Genomic DNA, 24,097 nt, shown 5'->3' with positions numbered 1-24,097 from the left:
AATTCAACTCCAAAAAGAATCCTCAAAACCATGCAAATACATGGAAATTAAATGACCTGTTCTTGAATAATCATTTGGTCAACAATGAAATCAAGGTGAAAATTTAAAAATTCTTTGAACTGAATGATAATAGTGACACAACATATGAAAACCTCCAGGATAGAGCAAAAACAGTGCTGAGGAAATTTCATAACATTAAATGCCTACATCAAAGTTTGAAAGAGCACAAACAGACAATCAAAGGTCACACATCACAGAACTGGAAAAACAAGAACAATCCAAATCTAAACCCAGCAGAAGAAAACAAATAATAAAGATCAGAGTAGAATAAATGAAATTGAAACAAAAAAATACAAAAAAATAAATGAAACAAAAAGCTGGTTCTTTGAAAAGATAAATAAATTGATATACCATTGGTGAGATTAACCACGACAAGAAGAACAAAGATCTAAATAAGCTCAATTAAAAATGAAACAGGAGATATTACAACTGATACCACAGAAATAAAAAAGATTATTCTAGGCTACTGTGAACGCCTTTATGCACATAGAAGAGATGGACAAATTCCTGGAAATATACAACCCTCCTAGATTAAACTAGGAAAATATACAATCTCCAAACAGACCAATAACAAAGAGTGAGATTGAAATGGTAATAAAAAAATGCCAAAAACAACAAACAAAATCCAGGACTGGATGGATTCACAGCAGAATTCTATCAGACATTCAAAGAAAAATTGATTCCAACCCTATACCAAAAAATAGAAAAAGAGGAAATCCACCCTAAATCATTCTACAAAGCCAGTATCACCCTAATGCCAAAACCAGAAAAGGACATGACAAAAAATGAAAACTACAGACCAATATCCCTGAAGAACATAGATGCAAAAATCTTCAACAAATTGCAGCATATCAAAAACATAATCCACCGTGATCAAGTGGGTTTCATACAATGATGTAGGGATGGTTTAACATACATAATAAATGTAATAAACCACATTAAAAAATTCAAAATAAAAATTATGTGATTATCTCAATAGACACACAAAAAAAGCATTTTACAAAATCCAGCATTCCCTTATGATTAAAACCCTCAGCAAAATCTGCATAGACAGGACATACCTTAAGGTAAGAAAAGCCATTTACAACAAACCCACAGCCAACATTATACTGAACAGGGAAAGTTGAAAGCATTCCCTTTGAGTACTGGAACAAGACAAGAATGCCCACTTTCACCACTTCCATTTAACATAGTACTGGAAGTCCTAGCCAGAGCAATCAGTTAAGATAAAGAAACAAAGGCATCCAAACTGGTAAAGAGAAAGTCAAGCCGTCGCTGTTTGCTGATGATATAATTGTAAACCTAGAAAACCCTAAAGACTCAACCAAAAAGCTCCTAGAACTGGTAAATAAATTCAGCAAAGTTTCAGGATACACAATTAATGTACACAAATCAGTAACTCTGGTATACACCAACAGTGACCAAGCTGAGAATCAAATCGAGAACTCAACCCCTTTCACAATAGCTGCAAAAAGTGGAAAAAAAAAACTTGGAAATATACCTAACCAAGAGTGTGAAAGACCACTACAAAGAAAACAAAACACTGATGAAATAACTCATAGATGACACAAACAAATTGAAACACATCTAATGCTCATGGATGGATAGAATTAATATTGTAAAAATGACCATACTGACAAAATCTACAAATTCAATGCAATTCCCATCAAAAAACCACCATCATTCTCCACAGAACTAGAAAAAACAATCCCAAAATGCATATAGAACCAAAAAAGAGCCCTCATAGTCAAAGCAAGACAAAGCAAAAAGAACAAATCTGGAGGCATCGCATTACCCGACTTCACACTATACTATAAGGCCATAGTCACCAAAACAGCATGGTGCTGGTATAAAAGCTGGCACCTAGACCAATGGAACAGAATAGAGAACCTATAAATAAAGCCAAATACTTACAGTCCACTGATCTTTGACAACACAAACAAAAACATTAAGTGGGGAAAGGAGACCCTATTTCACAAACGGTGCTGGGATAACTGGAAAGCCACATGTAGAAGAATGAAACTGGATCTTCACCTCTTACTTTATATAAAAATCAACTCAAGATAGATCAAAGACTTAAATTTAATATTTGAAACCATAAAGATTCTAGAAAATAACATCAGAAAGACCCATTTAGGGCCGGGCGCGGTGGCTCACGCTTGTAATCCCAGCACTTTGGGAGGCCGAGGCGGGCGGATCACAAGGTCAGGAGATCGAGACCACGGTGAAACCCCATCTCTACTAAAAATACAAAAAATAAAATTAGCCGGGCGTGGTGGTGGGCGCCTGTAGTCCCAGCTACTCGGAGAGGCTGAGGCAGGAGAATGGCGTGAACTCGGGAGGCGGAGCTTGCAGTGAGCCGAGATTGTGCCACTGCACTCCAGCCTGGGCAACAGAGCGAGACTCCGTCTCAAAAAAAAAAAAAAAAAAAAAAAGAAAGACCCATTTAGACATTTACTTAGGCAAATACTTCATGACTGAGAACCCAAAAGCAAACACAACAAAAACAAATATAAGTAGATGGGACTTAATTAAACTAAAAAAATTTTTCACAGCAAAAGAAATATTCATCAGATCTAACAGACAACCCACAGAGTGGGAGAAAATCTTCATGATCTATACATCCAACAAAGGATGAATATCTAGAATCTACAAAGAACTTAAATCAACAAGAGAAAAACAAACAATCTCATCAAAAAGAGGGCTAAGTCCATAAATAAATTTTCAAAAGAAGATATACAAGTGGCCAACAAACATATGGAAAAAATTATCAACATCACTACTTATCAGGGAAATGCAAATCAAAACCACAATGTGATACCACCTCACTCCTGCAAGTATGGCCATAATAAAAAAAAATGTTGATATGGATGTGGTGACAAGGAAACAATTTTACACTGTTGATGGGAATATAAACTAGTATAACCACTAAGGAAAATTTGGAGATTCCTTAAAAACTAAAAGTAGATCTACCATTTGATCCAGCAATCCCACTAGTAGGTGTCGACCCAGAGGAAAAGAAGTCATTATGTGAAAAATATACTTTCACGTGCATGTTTATAGCAGCACAATTTGTAATTGTAAAAATACGAAACTAGCCCAAATGCCCATCAATCAATGAATAAAGCAAATGTGATACATATATCATATTTATATATAAAAATAAAAAGGTTCAACATAGTGTGTGTATATATATATATGTACATATATATATATAAAATATGATGGTACATTACCCAGCCATAAAAATGAATGAAATAATGGCATTTGCAACACCTGGATGAAATTGGAGACTAATATTCTAAGTGAAGGAACACAGGAATAAAAACCAAACATCATATGTTCTTGCTCACATGTGGGAGCTAAGCTCTGAAGATGCAAAAGCACAAAAATGACAGAGTGGATTTTTAAGACTGAGAGGAAAGGGTGGGCAAAGGGTGAGGGATAAAAGACTATACATTGGGTACAGTGTACACTGCTAGGGTGATAGGTGCACAAAAATCTCGGAAATCACCACTAAAGAACTTATTCATGTAACCAAACACCACCTGTTTCCCAAAAACGTACTGAAATAAAAAATAATAATAAAAACTGTCTCTCAGACCACAGCGCAATCAAATTAGAACTCAAGATTAAGACATTCATGCAAAACCACACAACTACATAGAAATTGAATGACCTGCTCCTGAAAGACTCTTGGGTAAATAATGAAATTAAGGCAGAAATCAAGTTCTTTGAAAATAATGAGAACAAGGAGACAATGTACCAGAATCTTTGGGATACAGCTAAAGCAGTGTTAAGAGGGACATGTATAACACAAAATGCCCACGTCAAAGAGCTAGAAGGACCTCAAGTTAATAACCTAACGTCAAAACCAAAAGAACTAGAGAACCCAGAGCAAACAAACCCCAAAGCTAGTAAAGACAATAAATAACCAAGACCAGAACTGAACTGAAGGAGATAGAGACACAAAAAAACACTTCAAAAATATCAATGAATCCAGGAACTGGTGTTTTGAAAAAAATTAATAGACCACTAGCTAGACTGATAAAGAAGAAAAGAGAGAAGAATCAAATAAACACAATCAGAAATGATAACTAGGTATCACCACTGCCCTCACAGAAATACAAACAACCAACAGAGAATAGTATAAACAAACACCTCTATACATTTAAACTAGAAAATCTAGAAGACATGGATAAACTTCTGGATACATACACCATTCCAAGTCTGAACCAGGAAGAAATTAAATTTTTGGATAGACTAAAAATGAGTTCTGAATTTAGGCAGTAACAAATAATCTAACCACCATAAAAAGCCCAGGACCAGATGGATTCACAGCTGAATTCTATCAGAGGTACAAAGAAGAGCTGGTACCATTTCTACTGAAACTATTACAGAAAACTGAAAAAGACAGACTCCTCCGTAACTCATTCTATGAGGCCAGCATCATCCCGACATCAAAACCTGGCAGACATACAACAACAACAACAAAAACTTCAGACCAATATATTGATGAACACTGATGCAAAAATCCTCAATAAAATATTGGCTAACTGAAACCAGCAGCACCTCAGAAAGCTTATCCACCACCTAGTTTCATCCCTGGGATGCAAGATTGGCTCGACATATGCAAATCAATATATGTGATTCATCACATAAACAGAACTCAAGCAAAAACCACATGAGTATCTCAATAGATGCAGAAAAGGCCTTCGATGAAATTCAACACCGCTTCATGCTAAAAACTCTCAATAAGTATTGAAGGAACATACCTCAAAATAATAAGAACCATCTATGCAGACCCACAGCCAACATCATACTGAAAGGGCAAAAGCTGGAAGCATTCCCCTTGAAAACCAGCACAAAACAAGGATGACCTCTCTCAGCACTTCTATTCAACATAGTATTGGAAGTTCTGGCCGAAGCAATCAGGCACGTGAAGGAAATAAAGCATATTCAAATAGGAAGAGAGGAAGTCAAATTATCTATAATTCTATATCTAGGAAATTCCATTATCTTAGCCCAAAAGCTTCTTAAGCTGATAAACAACTTTAGCAAAATCTCAGGATACAAAATCAACGTGCAAAAATTGCTAGTATTCCTATATACGAACAACAGGCAAGCAGAGAGCCAAATTATGAATGAACTCCGATTCTCAATTACTACAAAAATAAAAAAAAATACCTGGTAATACATCTCACAAGGGAAATCAAGGACCTCTTCTAGGAGAACTACAAACCACTGCTCAAAGAAAATAGAGAAGGCAGAAACAAATGGAAAACATTATATGCTCATGGATAGAAGAATCAATATCATGAAAATGGCCATACCGACAAAAGTAATTTATAGATTTAATGCTATTATCATTAAACTAACAATGACATTCTTCTCAGAATTAGAAAAAACTATGTTAAAATTTGTATGAAACAAAAAAGAACCAAAATAACCAAGGCACTCTTAAGCAAAATGAAAAAAGCTGGAAACATCATGTTACTTGACTTCAAACTATACAACAAGGCTTCAGTAACCAAAACAACATGATACTGGTAGAAGAACAGACACATAAACCAATGGAACAGAATAGAGAACTCAGAAATAAGATTTCACACTTATAACCATCTAATATTCAACAAAAAAAAATCAATGAGGAAAGGGTTCCATAAAGGGTTCCATATTTAATAAATGGTGCTGGGAGAACTGGCTAGCCATAGGCAGAAAACTGCTACTGGGCCCCTTTTGTTACATCACATACAAAAAATAACTCAAGATGAATTATAGACTTAAATGTAAGACTTAAACATATAAAAAATCGTAAAGGAAAATCTAGGCAATAGCATTCACGACATTAGGCATGGGAAAAGATTTCATAATGAAAACATCAAAAGAAATTATAATAAAAGCAAAAATTGACAAATGAGAGCTAATTAAACTAAAGAGCTTCTGCACAGCAAAAGAAACTATCATTAGGGATAACAGATAACCTACAGAATGGGAGAAAAATTTGCAATCTATCTGACAAAAGTCTAATATCCAAAGTCTACAAGGAAAAAATTTACAGGAAAAAAGCAAACAACCCCATTAAAAAGTGGGCAAAGGACATGAACAGACTTCTCCAAAGAAGTTATATACGTGACCAACAAATATGAAAAAAAAAAAGCTCCAACATCACTGATCGTTAGAGAAATGCAATTCAAACCGTCAATGAGATACCATCTCACACCAGTCAGAATGGCTATTATTAAAAAGTCAAAAAACAACAGATGCTGGCAAGGTTGTAGAGAAAAAAGAATGGTTTTACCCTGTTGGTGGGAGTATAAATTAGTTCAATCATTTTGGAAGACAGTGTGATGATTCCTCAAATACCTGCAGGCAAAAATGTATTTCACCCAGCATTCCTATTACTGGGTATATACACAAAAGAATATAAATCATTCTAAGATACATGTACATGTATGTTCATTGCAGCACTAGTCACAATAGCAAAGACATGGAATCAACCTAAATGCCTGTCAATAATAGGCTGGATAAAGAAAATGTTGTACATATATACCATGGAATACTATGCAGCCATAAAAAGGAATGAGATTATGTACTTTGCAGGGACATGGATGGAGTTGGAAGTTAGTATCCTCAGCAAAGTAATGCAGGAACAAAAAACCAAATACCACATATTCTCTCTTATAAGTGGGAGCTGAACAATGAGAACACATAAACATATGGCAGGGAATAGCACAAACTGAGGCCTTTTGGTGGGGGTTGAGGGAAGGGAAAGCATCAGGAAGAATAGCTAATGCACGCTGGGCTTAATACCTAGGTGATGGGATGATCCATGCAGCAAACCACCATGGCACATGTTTATTTATGTAAGAAACCTGCACATCCTGCACATATACCCCTGAACATAAAGTTGAAGAAAAAATTATTTGAGGCATAGGAGTGATATAGAAGACCATAGAAGAATAATGTTGTTATATATAAAAAAGAAAAAAGTAAAAACTGGCAGGTGCTTAAAAACAAAATTCTATGGTCAGTATTAATCAATTACATTGTAAAGCAATCTTGACATTGCTCATAGAGCCTATTCAGTTCTTTAAATATGATATAGAAGTCCTTAATACACTTGAGGAATTATGCCATCATTATGAAAGCAACATAGATGCAATAGCTTGATCCCTAATTATGTAAAAAAAAGATTGTATTGCTAAATACATATTATAAACAGAGTATTGTAAAATATGCCTGACTACACCAAAAATAATTTCTTCTATTTAAACTTCTCGTAAGTAAATTTAAAATAACAAGTCGTCAAGCAGAAATACTTTACAATTAAGTGATTAATGGCATTTTTGGTTTCTTATACCCACCTCATTTATTTCTTCTTTCCTTTCTGATGTGTTCATTCTGGCCAGAAATTATTCAGAAGTAAATGTCAATTTAAATTACTAATAAGTGAATTTTTAAAGGACTAATACATTAATTTTATGTTATTCTGCCATTTAACTTTCTTACATCAAAATGACAAGAATATTTATGGCTACTAAGCTTAAGATATTGTTGAATTTATCTTGTATTTGAGAATTTCATTAAAGTTGCACCAGCTAGTCTACAGTATAAAGTAGCCATATATTCTTTCTTTGGATTTTTTTTCCTCAAATGAAATTAAAGTATTTACAATTTTAATCAGAGTTTTACTTCCAAAAGTTAGGTAGATAAAATATATTTTGTTTAATCTTAACTTCTAAAATAACTAACTGATGCACAAAGATAAAACACATCCTCCTTCTGTTAATTATGCTTTCTGTGTTTCTTCAAAGGTAACATGAGGAGTAAGGTGTATTTAATCATTGGACTTAACAATTACAAAACTTCAGACAAATGTTCTCCCTTCGAGTTTTGCCTTTTAAAATACAAAATCTATCATGATTCCTTCCCTGTAAGAAGGAATGTGGTTTAGGCTGTGGTTACTTTACATAAGAACTCACTGTATTTACTTCACATTGAATTATAAGCTTTAGCATCAAATAAGAATCAAAGATTTGTTGAGAAACAGGAAGCACATGACTGTAAATAAATAAATAAATTGTGTAAAAAGACATGCTGGTAGTTTTATCCTAGTTGGACTAATAAGAATATAAAATAGTAAAACCTCTGCATCTCTGGATCACAAACACACACACACAAACACACACAATAGATGATGATGATGATAGACAGATAGATAGGTAGACAGACAGATAGATAGACAGATAGATAGGCTTTCACCAAATTCATGGAGCCAACTCAGTCCTAACACCTAGCAAGAGGGCAAGACCCACAGAACCACCACCACCCCTCTGTCAGCAGGAAGCAGTTACAGAAGACCAACCTTCAGCCATTTTCCCCCAAATATTTGGGGTCTTGGACTCCTTAGGAGGGAAATGTTGCAGTAGGTAGCTAGTCAGGTATCAGCAGGGCAGGAGAGAGCTTCCTCCACACACATACCAGGAGTGTTGGACGACCATCAGGTGATGGTCAGGTGGTTGTTAACCATTTAGCTAAAGAAGTAATTGGTCACAGCTGGTACCAGGGAAAAGCAGTCTCCTACTAGATAGAAAACACCTGAAACTGATCAGCAGCTTCCCAGTAAAATCCCAGAGGTATGCCAATGTATAAAAAGCCCAAGTCAAGCGGTCAGGCTCTGCACTTGGTTTCTCAGGTCTCTTGCCTGGCCCTCTTTCAAGTTGCACTTCCCTTCTTTTCTTGTCTTCCTTTCCTTGTTGTTCTAAAGCTTTTTAATAAACTTCCATTCCTGCTTTGAAATATATATATATAATATATATAGTATGTGTGTGTGTGTGTGTAATAGGAATTCTCCATGGATAGTATATAGGAAAAACATAACACTTTATGAAAAGAGGATTGAACATGAAGAATTATAGAAATGAGCTATTACAATCTAATAATAGATATGAAACATGTGAAATAAATCTATAATCTTAAAAAGTGTATTTGAGATTTAAGTTTAATCTCAAACATTTCAATGTAGATATGATTTACAAAGTAAAATGCATAAATATAAAAATATAACCTTAGAATTTTCATGAATACTGTGGTTTAGAACATCCTTTAATTGTCTCTGATGTTGTTTCTCACAACGTTCCACTGACATATTATTAAAGACAAGCAAAACATATCAATCCGTTAAAGTTCCTAAAATTAAAACTCACAATTCACATCTATTCAGGACCTAAGAATAATATTTTAGGTCATATGCTGACAATAAAATGGACTAAAAATTTTAGTATGTTATTTGCTTATGTTTTGATCACTTTTTCCCAGAGGTTATACAATGAGATGTTACCTCTTTCACTGTTAGCTACATGGCTCAGAGACTCACATCTGTAGCAACCAAAAATGTCACATTGGTGTTGTGTGAACACTATTTTGGGTAAGACTACATTATTGTAAATTTTATATCACCCTCTCTCCATTATAATAATAATATTACTATTTTTATATCTATATATAATTCACATAAAGAATAATTTAAAATATAATGGAGAATTAAAATTTGGAGAAATAATTTAAAATATAATGGAGAATTAAAATTTGGAAAGAAAATTTGTTTAACTAAAACTTTGAGAAATGCTTAATACATCCTGGAGTTGAGGACTTACAAGTGCTCAACAAATTCAGAGGGTCAGATATTAATGCATTTGCTTTAGAAAACAAAATAGGGGCATGAGATCTAAAAAAAGCTTACTGGATGCATTTTTTCCAAGTGTTGAAAATTAGTCTAGAAATTTGAACTTTTTCTTTAGCTGTAGATTATAAAAGCACATTCAAGCAGTACTGAAAAACAAAGAGAGCATTAAAAATACCAACTTTTATACTTGAAAGAGTTAATGCACAATAATATATTTAATATATGTATACTTGGAATGCAAGCCAAGCAATATCACATTAAGCTCTAGAGCTACCAATACACTGTTTTCATCACCTCATCCCTTTGTTAAATCTTAACCTTTGCTCTTTCATAATAAATCAGGATAATCTTGTTCATTCTCCAAATGTTTTAATTTTAATTGGAATTATATTGATCTACAGATCCATTTAAGAAAAACTGTTATAAAAATATTAGTTTTCCTGTTTATGATTGTGATACATCTTTTTATTTATTCTTTTTTTTTTTTTTTTTTTTTGAAACTGAATCTCGCTCTATCATCCAGGCTGGAGTGCAGTGGCACAATCTTGGCTCACTGCAACCTCCGCCTCCTGGGTTCACGTGATTCTCCTTCCTCGGCCTCCTGAGAAGCTGGGACTACAGATGAGTGCCACCATATGAGGCTAATTTTTGTATTTTTAGTAGAGATGGGGTTTCACCATCTTGGCCAGGCTGGTCTGCAACTCCTGACCTCAAGCGATCTTCCCACCTTGACCTTCCAAAGTGCTGGGGTTACAGGCATAAGCCACCACACCTGGCCTTCATTCAATTTTTAATTACTCCAAGAAAGGGAAAATATAGATGTATTCATGATAGAAGTATTATATCTCTTAGGCTTGATTTGTTCCTATATCATATAAATTTTGTGTTTATTTTAGTATTTATTCTTAAAAGTAATATTTCTGTTTGTTAGGGTATATGGAGTATGTACCATGTATCACTAAAGTTACTATGAACCGAAATACTTTTTTTGAGCTATCATATTGCCAAATTGCCAATGTCATTAAACATAAGAAATGCAAATGGTAAATTTGTAATCCTAATTGAGGATGACTTAGTAGACTCTAAAAAGATAATACATTGACATACTCTTTGCTGTCTATAAATATCGAGCTTATTCAATTTGTTATAGCACATAATGAGATATCATACAGCTAAAACTATCTGTATTGACTATTTTTGTGTATTGAGAAGGAAGACTCTCCAAGATATTAAGTGAAACAGTGAAGAGCAGATTGTATGACATGCTATGGTTTAGTGAAGATATTTTCATAATTTTTCTTCTCTATCTAAAATTTAGCTGGGTTACCTTGAGAAAGAGGAATTCAGTGACTAATGAGCAATAGAGAGAGGGAGACTTTTCACTATATATTCCTTTGTACTTACCCAAATTTTAAATATATTACCTATTCAAGACACACGATATGCCTCCCATTGTTTCTATTGAAAATTATCTTTACAGATAGAAAGATGAGAAGATTATAAGTTGAAATAATGGAGAACATAATTATATAAAATAACCTGGATCAAGAAATAGTAAATAGTTACAGAATAATTAATACCATACTAAAGCTATACAGAACAGAATTCACACTGTAAAATAGTGGATCAGGAATCTGAATCTTGTTTTGTAAGAAGAAAAACTTTTATACTATTCAAAAATCTGGATAAAAGGTAAAGAAAAGGAAAGGATGAAAAATAATAACTTTTGAGTGTGGAAGATAGAAATATAAACTGAATTTGTAAGTGTTCACAAATGTAACATATTATTGAATAAAATTTTTATTTATTTTTCTAAAATTGGCAATGAGCGCCCAAAGCTTAAGATAAAAACTCATCATTTACTTCATATATATGACAAAGCTTCAAGGGAGGCACTGAGAATCAGGTATACAGGGCTTTTCCAGGGCTGTATCAAAGTCTTCCCTTGCCCACTCTGCCACCACCAGTATCTACATACAGGGACACTGGAGAAGAGGCAGGAGGTGGAATGGGGTTGGTGATCTGTGGAATTGGGCCACTGTCCTAGTTGGAAAGGTTGTGGTTTCCATAAAGGGAGCTTATTTTTCAGATACACTTTCAATTCAGAAGAGGCTGGCTATTCTCCAAAAGACTAATTTGATGAGATTAAAAGTGCCTTCAACAATGGAAGTCTGCCATTTAGTTTCCCAGCTTAAAGTCAGCTTACCCACAGGCATTGATTAGCTGCTCCATATCTATTTGAAAAGGTTGGAAAAACAACTGAAGACAAATAGCAAAATAAAGACATTAATCAGCGCCAGGATGTCCTGCTTTCTCTTATCCTTTGTCACAGAAAGATGTGTCATTTTTTCTTGGATCTAGAGATACTGAAGAAGAAAGCCTTACTGAATTGTCTTGCTTGTTATCCAATTCAAGGGTATGGCCTGATTGTTGAGGGAAAAACACAGCAGCAAAAGTGTGAGGGGTGAGGGGAGAATAAGTGGTGGAATTATACCTGCATTTTATTTGCCAAGGAACTGTGCAGTTGTATGACTCTGTGGTATCACATAAGAGAGGTAGAATTTGAATACCTGCTGTACAGAAGACACTGATTTATAATCAGTGTTATCTAGAGATGCAAGAATAATAATAAAGGATGTAACTAAAAGCAAAAACAGGGAAGTGAAATAGAATTTGTTCTTACTAAGGCTATGAGAAAGGAGTAAATATAGGTATTCCTGAAGCAGCCCACACAAACATCCACCTTAGGCTCAAAGAAATTGCACTGGTGGGAGGATTGAAAGGACAGAGACAACACCCCCTATTACTACAAGTCCCTGAAATTACAAGTGTTGCCAGCTCTTAAGTGAAGAAGGGAAGGATTAATTTTAGATAGGACATGAATTTGGCACTTTAAAGTGGTTAGATACTTTATCACTGAACATAATCAAATATGGATTCTGCCCAAAATGTCTTCAGAGGTCAGAAATTAACATTCCGAAGAGCATGCTTGAAAGCAGTCATTGGAGAAATATAAAACTGTTTCAATTTATATACTTCCAAGTTTAGACTGCTAAATAAATCAGTTACCCAAAAAAGAAATAGGAACAACCGGAGTAGAAATGGTGATATAAACGTGTTTTAGGGGAATAATTAAGACCTGATGAAAAATCACAAGTTTACCTCCTTTAAAGGGTCAAGGACCTCTTAAAAACTAGTGTACACTACTTGAGATGTGCTTTTGTGTTGTCAAAGTCTGCAAGTATGAACATAAAACTACATAGGGGAAACTCCAGGGGAGAGACAAGAATAAACAGTCAGAGAATGTAAATTAAACAGAAAATACTTGGTAGAGACCACTACCTATTGGTAATTAAGTTTGTGAAGGTGACAAAAATGTACATGAGTGTGTGTGTATCAAAATGTTACATATTACATTTTTGGTTTAACTAAAACTTTTAGTTAAAGTTCACAGCTAAAAATTTTAGAAGTTAAGTACCTTTACATTCTAGATAGAACCACCAGATACAACCTCCAGGAATGATCAAAAGGTGGCAGAACTGGGCTTATTATCTTACATACAGATGCACAATCATTGTATATTTAAAAAATACAATGACAATTTTAGAGTTGTGAGTGATAGCTTACAATTTTTAGGGAGAAAATGTGCTGAGGGTTTTGACCCACAGGGCTTGTTGCAGATAACAAGTGAAAAGAGTTCTCAGGGAATCAACTGGAGAAATGAAGTCTTCATCAAAAAAAGAGACCGTGATGTCAAGCCTCACTTGGATATCTGCTCAGGCAATTTTCATTTGATGATTTTCTTTCTGTACCTATTTGAGGAGCTGAGAGAAAACTCACAAGAAATTTCAAGGCAAAGAAAAGGGGCAACAGGGCAGAGAAAGGATTCAGTAAAAAGACTGCATGAGGTAGATGTCAAATGAGGAAGGTCACAGAGGCTAAGATGTGAATGGTGGCGTGGTGGATGGGAGTATGGAAAGCATCTCTCCTATCAGACAATCCTGCAGTAGGAATCCCCTCAACCTGCTCCTGATGATATGGGGAGAAAACCAGACGACTGCAAGAACCTTATTTTTTTTCTATGAGGAAAAACAATCTGAGAAGCAGAGGAGCTGAAAAACAAAACAAAACAAAGTAAAACAAACAAAATTATTCTTAAAGTCAGTGGTATACTGGTCTGAGTGGAAACAACAACAAAAAAAAGTCTGCATTGTAGCTTTAGCCATTTTTCAAAGTAAATATTCTCATTGTTGCAAATATCAAGATACCAATTTTATGTCCCTGAGTATGGAATGGAAAAGAAATGCTAACTAATGGCTCTCATCAGTTGATAGGAGTAGGTTCCAGCATATCACTTCCTGAAACTCACCTGACTTCTAGATTTCTTCAGCTGCGTGGAATAATATACAGTGGACTTAAACAGCATGTTTTTTAAGTGCAGGGGTGCATTTTTATGTGGATTTTCATCTGCCTCTGCCACCTTGAGACAGGAAGACCAACTTCTCTTTTTGTCTTCCTCCTCAGCCTGCTCAATATGAAGACAAGGATGAAAACCTTTATTATGATCCACTTGCACTTAATGAACAGCAAACATATTTTCTATTCCTTATGATTTCCTTAACAACATTTTCTTTTTTCTAGCTTATTTTATTGTAAGAATACGGTATAAAATACATATCATGTTTAAAAAATTCATTAATTATTTACATCATTGTTAAGACGGCTGGTCAATAGTAGGCTCTTGGTAATTTAGTTTTGGTGGAATCAAGTTTTATACATGAACCTTCGATTTCGCAAGGATCTGGGCCCTGAACTCCTGCTTTATTCAAGGGTCAACTGTACCTCCATTATAATTTGAGAATGGTGGCCTTATGATTTATTATTCAAATTGGAAAAGTTCGGAGAATGAAGAAGATGAGGCCGGGTGTGGTGGCTTATGCCTGTAATCCCAACACGTTGGGAGGCTGAGGTGGGTGGATCACGAGGTCACGAGTTCAAGACCAGCCTGGCCAAGTTGGTAAAACCCTGTTTCTACAAAACCTGCAAAAAAATTAGCCGGGCGTGTCGGCAGGTGCCTGCAATCCCAGCTACTCGGGAGGCTGAGGCAGGAGAATCAGTTGAACCCAGGAAGTGGAGGTTGCAGTGAGCCGAAATTGCACCATTGTGCTCCAGCCTGGGCAACAGAGTGAGAGTTTGTCTCATAGAGAAAAAAAAGAAGAAAAAAAAAGAAGATGATACCATTAATTCTGTTGAGGTACAATGCCTAAACTGAACCCTCCCAGGCAAACTGAGATTTATGAGATTTATAGCACCCTAAGGGAGCCAATTTGATTTTGGGTTCTGATAAAAATTATATAATATATCCTCACTGATACTTAGATTTAAGTAATTTAAATATGATTATATTTTACCTGGTAGATCTGTAATTCCAAGGCAGGAAAGATAAGATCTGAGAATTTAGATATGCAGAAGCTAATTGACAGCTATATAAAGAGGTCTTATTAGACACTATTTCCACACACTGAAACATTTGTTAAAGCAAAGATCACAGACTGGTAGCCCTATAGACAATTTGTCAGATACACACATGCTTTGTATGAGCGACAATGTGTTTAAGGAGTTAAACATATTTTTTCCTGAATCTCTATTCAATATTGATATGTGAAGCTCTGATGATCTAATACTGCTATATGCTATGTCTTCTAATTCTTTCTTACTGAGGACTTGTTTTATTGCATGTTTTATAATTTGGGATTATGAACTAATCCTACCTGTGAGGAACCTGTCTCCTCCAGGGCCTGTTTGCTTTTACTACTGCCTGTGTGCCAGACATATCACTAGCCTGGGGCCACATTTTATCTTAGATTTTTGGTTGCAGAGCGCCAAGAATGTTCCATGTGGATCATATAAATGTAAATCCCAATTTCTAGGTTTACGGTTATAAATTCTAAGGGGATATTTTAAGATAAGAGCCAGAATACTGCTCCAGGGTAATGGCATCATAAATTCATGCACAACTCTTCTAGATTTTTGTCCCTAGAAAGTAACTCTAATCTCTTAAAGTCTCAGGTAGTCATTGAAACATATCTTGATATTTGGTAATTTGGGACTTTCAGGATATTTTTTTATATCACCAAAACTAGAAATAAAAGATGCTATTTAAATTGAACGAATTAAGTCTTCATCTTAAATAAGACTTGAGAGTGGAAGGAAAAACCTAAAAGTATCTCATGTCAAATATTGAGTCAATTTATATAACCAGGTGATAGTCATGCAATGAATAATATAGCCCAAAGGTTTTCATGGTCAACTTGGATTGATTCAGACTTACTTTTATAACTAGGATAACCCTACAAATGGCATGGATGTTACAAAATGAGAAAGATAGAATGAGTATGTGGGTATGTAAGATAATGTGTATTATGTATAAACAAAAATTTGTGGGTTTTTTGCTTTGTATTATAACATGGGAATAAAGGAGAGAATATTACATATAACCAAAGAGAAAATATAAACTTGTTCCTTACAGAAGAAAGAAAAATTTTAAGTTCATAATACCATAACCAAAATCAGAAGATGATGGAGTATCATCTACTGTGTTTTAAAAGTATTATATAAAGCAACATACCAAAAAAAAACAAGAAACATAGTTATTTATATTCAAAGGCAGAGGAAGTTATTATCACATAATCAAACATTCGGAAGGGAGTCTACTTCTCCATTCTTGAACAAATATTCTAAAATGCATAACACAAATGGTTTATTAATAAAATTTATATGCTAAGATATAGGATAATCATATTACCAGAGAATACATATAAAACAATGTAAACAAAACTATATAAATTGCAAATAAAGTGATAAAGAAGCCTAAAAAATCAGTTCACTGAAACATTTAATAATGGAGAAGTACATTAAAAATCCAATAAAATTAATATATTACCACCTCAGCCTGACAGAAAGCAGGTTTGGAATAGGAGTAAATAAAAGTTACCAATTGATTCATGCTACCTAATATTCACAGCCTGATAATTGTCAATTAAAGTAGATATTGTCTTTGTATTTGATAATTAGTGTAATCATCTTTGCAAGAACCAATGAAAGCATAACTAAAAGTCTTAGCATATAATATACTTTTGGTAAAGTTATGTTTCTTGTATCATTTTTTTCAGGAAAACACATATATCCAATCATTGAAGATTGATGAATGAAATAATGATATTCCTATAGTGTGAAATAAACAATAATTTGGAGCATTGTTATTACCTGAAAATATGGCTGGGACATAAAATTTTAAAAGGCAATGCAATATTCCTCTGCATGTAACATATTTCAAATTATTTAAATGTGCATGTTGGGCATAGAGAAAATGCCATTACAAAGAAACTGGATAACTTGTATTTTTATTCATATTTTTGGCTTTTATTTTCCAGGTTTTCTATTATGTTTATGATTTGAAGAGAATATTTTAAATAATATGACTTTTATGATACTAGAAAAAAATAGTTTTTCTAATTTTTAAGACAAAATTTTGTTCAGTTCAGCCAAAATATGATATAGTAGCAAGTGACTCAACAGTTTAAAAATACTAAAGAATTATTTCCTCTTCTTACTATGGATAGCTCCCTTAAGGGCCACTTGCATCTCCATTCCATGTCATAACCAGCAAAGATACAGAGACTAATGAAGCTGACTCTGTAAAACATTGCTTATCTGGAGGGAGAAAGGAAAGTCCGACGGAAAACTACATTCTGTTTCTTAGAGATTCTGCTCAGAAGTGACATATGCAGCCTCAGTTCACATTGCAGTATCTCCTTTCATAGAAAGATAGAAATATTTAAACAATCACAAATATTATGTTAACAAAATCCTTATATTATAAATGTAATATATTTTAAAGAATGTTTTAAATTTTTATTATTGTTTTCCCATAGAAAAATAGTATTACTGTGGTAGGAAGCATTGTAAGATGGCTCCCAAGATTCCTGCTCTGTGCTGTGTGAACACTGCATAAACTCCTTTCCTTGTTAGGTAAACATGATTTGTGAATAGGGTGGACTATCAGTCCTGTGATTGTGCTCTGTTGTATGGCAAAAGTGTTTATTTCAGATTCATTTAAAGTCATTTAAAGATTCATTTAATTCTTTGGTTTTGAGTTAATCAGAAAGAGTTCGTCCTGGGGAGCCTGATCTAATCGGGTGAGTCCTTAAAAGATTAGAAAGAATTGAAAGTAGAGAAGTTTTACTACTGGCCTTGATGTAGCAAACTGCTATGTTGTACAGAGGGCCACATGCCAGTTAATGGGAGAAGCCCACAGTAGCTGATAGCAGCCCTTGGCTGATAGCCAGAAAGTGGGGATCACAGCCCTAAAGCTGCAAGAAGCTAGATTCTGTCAACAATCAAAGAGCTTGCAAAGGGATTCTCAGCCTCAAATGAGATTGTAGCCTGACTTGCACCTCGATTGCATCTTTGGGAGTCTCTAGGCAGAGAACTGAGATCATTTATACCCATACTCATAATACACAGAATGGTCTGATAATGGGAATTGTTTTAAACAACTCAGCCTTTCGCACTTGTTATGCAGAAATATATAGGTGATGCAATTACCCTGAAGACCTACATAATATTGATAATTCTAACACTAGTAATAATAGCAAAAATTAACAAAGAAAATCACAGTATCTGTTTATTTTATGTATGTGAAATGGTGACTAAATTTAGATTATGAACAAACACACTGTTTTATTAACATCAACTAATTAATATGTGCTGTTTTATTTTCTTTAATAAAGTAAAGAATGGCTGTGAGTTAGAGAACAATAACCTATGACTTTATTTTACTAACACCTCTAGCAAATTTACTCACATTTTATGTCATCCTTGGTTTTAATTAAGGTTGTAATTATTTAAAATTTATTTTAGCACTTGCTAAAGAACACAACTCCTTATTTTTTCAATGTTAAATAATGAAAAGAAAGCCTACTAATATTAGCTATATATCTTTTTTATTGTAATGTATCTTTCATTTACATAAAATGAACAATAGTTAATACAAAAAATGTTATTACATACACACAAATGGCATTCTACTTCTATTTAGGAAGAAAAAAGCTGAAATAACCATCACTCTCACCATAATAAGAGAAAAGCCGGTAAAATCAAAGCTTTAAAAAAAAAATCAATGAAGCGAGGTCACAGAGCAATCAATAAGCTTGGAATCTAAGAAAAGACATATGCCTCCAATGAAAGAGGAGAAAAAAAATAAAAAAAGCACAAAAGGAATATAGGACTACCGTATAAGCAGATAAGTGAAATTCAGCTACAATTTTTAAACAAATTTCTAGGTACCAATTGTATGCTAGCATGAGAATATGGAAGCCCTGAAAACAGCAGTTTGCATCTACTGGTAAGCTCTTTTCCATAAACCTTTATAGGGAGCTTATAAGAAACACTGAGGGTAGGATAAAAAATAAGAGAAAGTTTTCATTTTTAAATCATATGCAAATTAAGTAGTATGGGCCTGTAGGAAGAGTGCAGCAGCTGCTCCAGAAAAGGCGCAAAGCCCTATCTGGATGATTTTGCTCTATGGAATTAAATAATTAAGGGGCTGTGGAAGGGCAGCAAGCTTTACCATACACAGAGCAAAAATACACACCAACGGAGAGAAAAGGAAGGCAACCCTCTAACACTCAAGGAAGAGCATGAAACCATCTGGGTCAGACTAGTAGGGATCTTCCATTGCTGGAGAAGGGACAGGATCACTGAGAAAGCCCCACACCAGATACCCAAGTGTTGTTTAAGATTGAGTCTATACAGGACAACAACAAATAGCCCCCTTACATTATCCTTCACCAAGCACTTAGTAAAGACCAAGAATATTACGCTAGGGTAGGAGGAAGAGTATGAAAAGAGACATTTCTAAGGAAGAGTTGTCAAGGAAAGCATAAAGGTGATGGAGAAGCAGACACTGAGAAAAACTCATTGGCAAATCATTCTTCACCCTAAGCACAAAGCAATACTAGAGAAATTTTGATCTGTAGAGACCCTGAGAGTAGTAATGACCGCAATAAAACTGAAATTCCATTTAACTCTAAATTGATTAAACCTCAAATGCCAAAGACTTAGTCAAAAAGGATTTTTAACAGTTTTTGCTCAAAACATTGTTTACTTCTGTCTCAAAGATTTATGCCACACAACCAAAAATTAAGAAACAAATAAAAATAAATGTACACACACACACAAAACATGAAAACATTATCAAAAGACAAAACAAGCAAGAGAACAAAAGCTACATATAACCTACATGTTGGAAATGCTAGAGAACAAATTTAAAATAACTATGACTAATATATTAAAGGCTCTACATGAATGGATGATGAATTTTACCACAAAGATGGAGCATTTAAGAAAGAGTGAAATTGAAATTTTAATAACAAAAAGCACATTAACAGAAAAAAAAAAAACAACTTTGATGTGTTTTTCAGTAAACCTGACAACAGCTAATAAAAGAATTAGTAAATTTGAAGATATGCCAATAGAAATTACCAAAACTGAAAAATGAAGAGAAATGCTTTAAAAAAACAAATATAACTACAAAAAGATTATGTACTACCAAAAAGGTATGGAATAAATACTAATTATCTAACAAATTTGTTTTTGGAATCCCAGGAAAAAAAACAAAAAACAAAGAAAACGCTGGAAAGAGAAGAGAAAACGTGCAGGGAAAAAAAAAAATACTAGAAGAGATAATGGTTGAAACTTGTTTTTTAAACAAATACAAAATTTCAACTACAAATCTACAAAGGTCAGAGAACATCGACCTGGATAAATAGCAGTAGAATACATACCAGCACACATATCTACACACACTCTTTAAAAAGCATTGAACAACTAAATTTAAAAATATATATATCTGGAGAGAAGCCAGAGAAAAAAGTACATATAGAAGAAAAAGTATAAGACTTATAAAATTACAAAGTGGAAAATAAATTTATATATCACTCATTACATAACTGTTATATTATCCAAATGAATCCCTTAGTTTTTCTCAAAAATAGAAATTGTTCACAGATGGGATTTATAATGATGTTTAACAATTGAGTCACCTTCAATATGATTTCAGTAGCTAGTTGAAATTGCCCATAACTAGAGACTAGGTGATGTCAAATATACCTTCTAAGGAAACACAATCTGCACAATCTGACTCCAACATATTTGCTTATAAAGTCAATAAAATTATTTTTTAGTGCATACTCTCTAGCATGTACCCAAAGCATTTCCAAATATTATCTCATAAAATCCTGAAAAACAGCAAAGTAGATTGATAATATTATGCCCATTGTAAAAATTAAAGACGGAAGCTTAAGAGAGGTTCATGTGTAAGCACAACATCAAACAGTGAGGTAATGACAAGGAGGAATTCCTGTCTTTACCTCTAGCATATTTCTTCTCAAATAATCTATAAATTTTTAAATATTATCAAATTTTTATTTAAATGTGTCCCTTTGGACAAATGCATTATTGTAGCAATCTCAAAGAACTTTCAGTATAAGTAACTCTGTTTAGCGGTTTGGATGATATTTTCCACTAATGATCTTCTAAATCTGTACCATGAACTGCAGGCAAGCTTCAAAAATAATTTTCACCAACTCAGGCCATCCTAAGTTCATACTGCTTTTGGATCACCTCTTCTTATGTGATAGAAGTGTCTTTCCATGGTATGAAAGAGGCATGGGTCCTTTCCAGGTTGAAGAAGGACTACATGTGTGTGGATCAGGTAAGATAAGCTCTAGGGCACTTGAAACTCATTTGTAAGTGTAAAAGGGGTCTTGGAAGTGGGATAACTTGCTTTCAGTATGGTATTATTCCTGAGTTAAAAGAACCAAAATATTGTGGTTCACAGAAGGTGTATCTACTATTGTTGATAACCATCATAGAATCAACAATCCAGATAATTTAAGAAGGTCCCAATAGTATTTCTATTATATCACAGTTAATTTACATTAAATATACTTCATTAATTATGTTCTTTTCATTACATTAGAAAAAAATTGCAATTTTAATTATGTTTTTTAGCTGTCCTCTCCAAAATGAAACATTAATTATGTTATGAAATGAAGTAAAGCTATATTTCATGAAAAAAGGGGGTATATTTAGGAACAAGAAACATTGTTGAATTTTTTTTTTCTCAAATTTTAGAATTACATGCAGTGTGAAATCATTTCCTATTTAGTTAAAGCTTAATTTTCCATTATCTTTGCTATGTGATAGAACATTAGGCTAAATTACTTTAAAAGTAAACAATGTACAGATACATAAATTTTTCTAAGAGCAACAAATATTATCAACACACTAATTATATAAAAGAGGTATGTTATTTATCAATGTCTTTAAAAATAACATAAATTTTCAAATATATAATTTAAAGAATAAACTTAGTGGACACATTTGATAGAATATTATATGTGTAATTAAAAAACATTATCAAACATTCCTTACCAAATACTTGCTCTATGCAAGTTACTGTGTTAACACTTTTTTAAAAATATTAGTTGTAATCCTTATTAGAACACTGAGATGCAGGTATTATTATGCTCATTTTATAGATGAAGAAACTGAAGACTCCATGAGACTTAGCAACTTTTCAAAGTCACCCAGAAAATGAAAGATTCATATATGACTCCAAAACCTTTAAAACTGAGAAAATCCAGGGAGATGGAAATTATTTCAATTAAACATAAAGCAGTAAAATATAAATGGATATACTTTATACATGTGTATACATGTGTAGTTAGGAGAGCAGCCACTAAATTGTGATTCAAAAACATCTTTTCTCTAATCCCTGTTTCATTTCCATGTTAATTATATCTAAATATGATGGGTTTATGGATAATTTTCCTTATCCTTTTGTATGCCCTTAGAGTATTTTTTAAAACTTTACACTGAGCATGTATTACTACTTGTAATCATCGTAATAAGCATGCTTAAAATGTGAACAAATGCATAGTGATACAGTTGTGTCTATAATTCATCATAATTAGCAGACCTGGATAATTATTTATTTTATAATAATTTGTATAGCTTCTGAGTTGAAAAGAAAATTAAGTATAGCATTGTCTGCCTCAGTTAAGTGGGGGCTGATTAGAAAAACAAGAGAACATATGAAACCAAATAGCTGGATTTCAGCGAGTTATATTTTCATTAACTTTATATTGCAACTATAACATTGCCTAACTATGCCAGGCAATTTGATTGCAAATATGCCTAGGGGAAGAGCCCTCAATGCCTGAAGCCTCAAAACACACTGCTAAAAAGCAAACTGATAGCTCCAGCCTTACCTATAATGACTTAGTAATACATCAATCTGTAAGAGATAGGAAGGGTTATATTTTAGCTTAATTACAAATTTCATCACAAAAATATTTTCATAGTTTTTCTTCTTAATAAAATATTTGGGTTTTCAAGAAATGCCACAACTTAATTATTAATTATTATTTTTATTTACTTAAGGTTAATTCCATACACAAGACAATGAAATGCAAAAGAAAAGATCTCCAGAATCCTCAGTGCAGAGTCTTTCAGCCAGCAGACAAGAAAGAACATCTGCCATTTTCAAAATATTATTGTTTCACATCAGTTTTAGCTCATGGTAGATATAAAATCAAGCATAATCACATGAAAATGTTATTGGTAAATATCTTGATTTTTGCCTTATTTTGGCACATATGTTCTTCAGGACTGCCCATCACTTCTTTCTTTAGAGATCTGCCTTTGCCTTACTTTTTGTCCCAAACACAGTAGAAGCACCTGAGTAAAGCTAAAGATATCATGCCATTTTTCCTTGGAATTTCAATCTTCTGTGGAGAAAAAGAGGGACCCAGAAGGTATTAGACTTAGCAATCAAATGAAAGTTCTCTTCTACTTGAAATTCCCAGGAGCTACTTTGATTTGTGTTTGCTTCCAAAGACTACTTGTTTTCCTCTTCTGTTTATCCTGAGCTAAATATAGCATCATTTTATCTTATCAGGGTAATCAGAGAACATCATCATATTCCACCTTACACAAATACTCAACTTCTGTGTAGGATTTTCTCCTGGGACATATAAAAAAATGGAGCTTAAATTTATCCTGTAATGTAAATTATGTATGTAAGCAAATATTTTAAAAAGCACTACTCAAAATCATAGCAATTATATAGATTGTAACAATCATATTGCCATGTGATATAGTAGAAATTTGAATTGGAGACTGGTGGAAAGTCAATTAGAATGTAAGTCACAGGGAACTATCCAGGAGAAAAGGCAGTGCTACACACTGCTATTTAAAAATCCATTAAATTGTATCTATTGT

This window comes from Symphalangus syndactylus, chromosome 4, assembly GCF_028878055.3.
Source record: "Symphalangus syndactylus isolate Jambi chromosome 4, NHGRI_mSymSyn1-v2.1_pri, whole genome shotgun sequence".
NCBI classification, from domain to species: domain Eukaryota; kingdom Metazoa; phylum Chordata; class Mammalia; order Primates; family Hylobatidae; genus Symphalangus; species Symphalangus syndactylus.
This window is presented reverse-complemented; position numbering follows the sequence as displayed.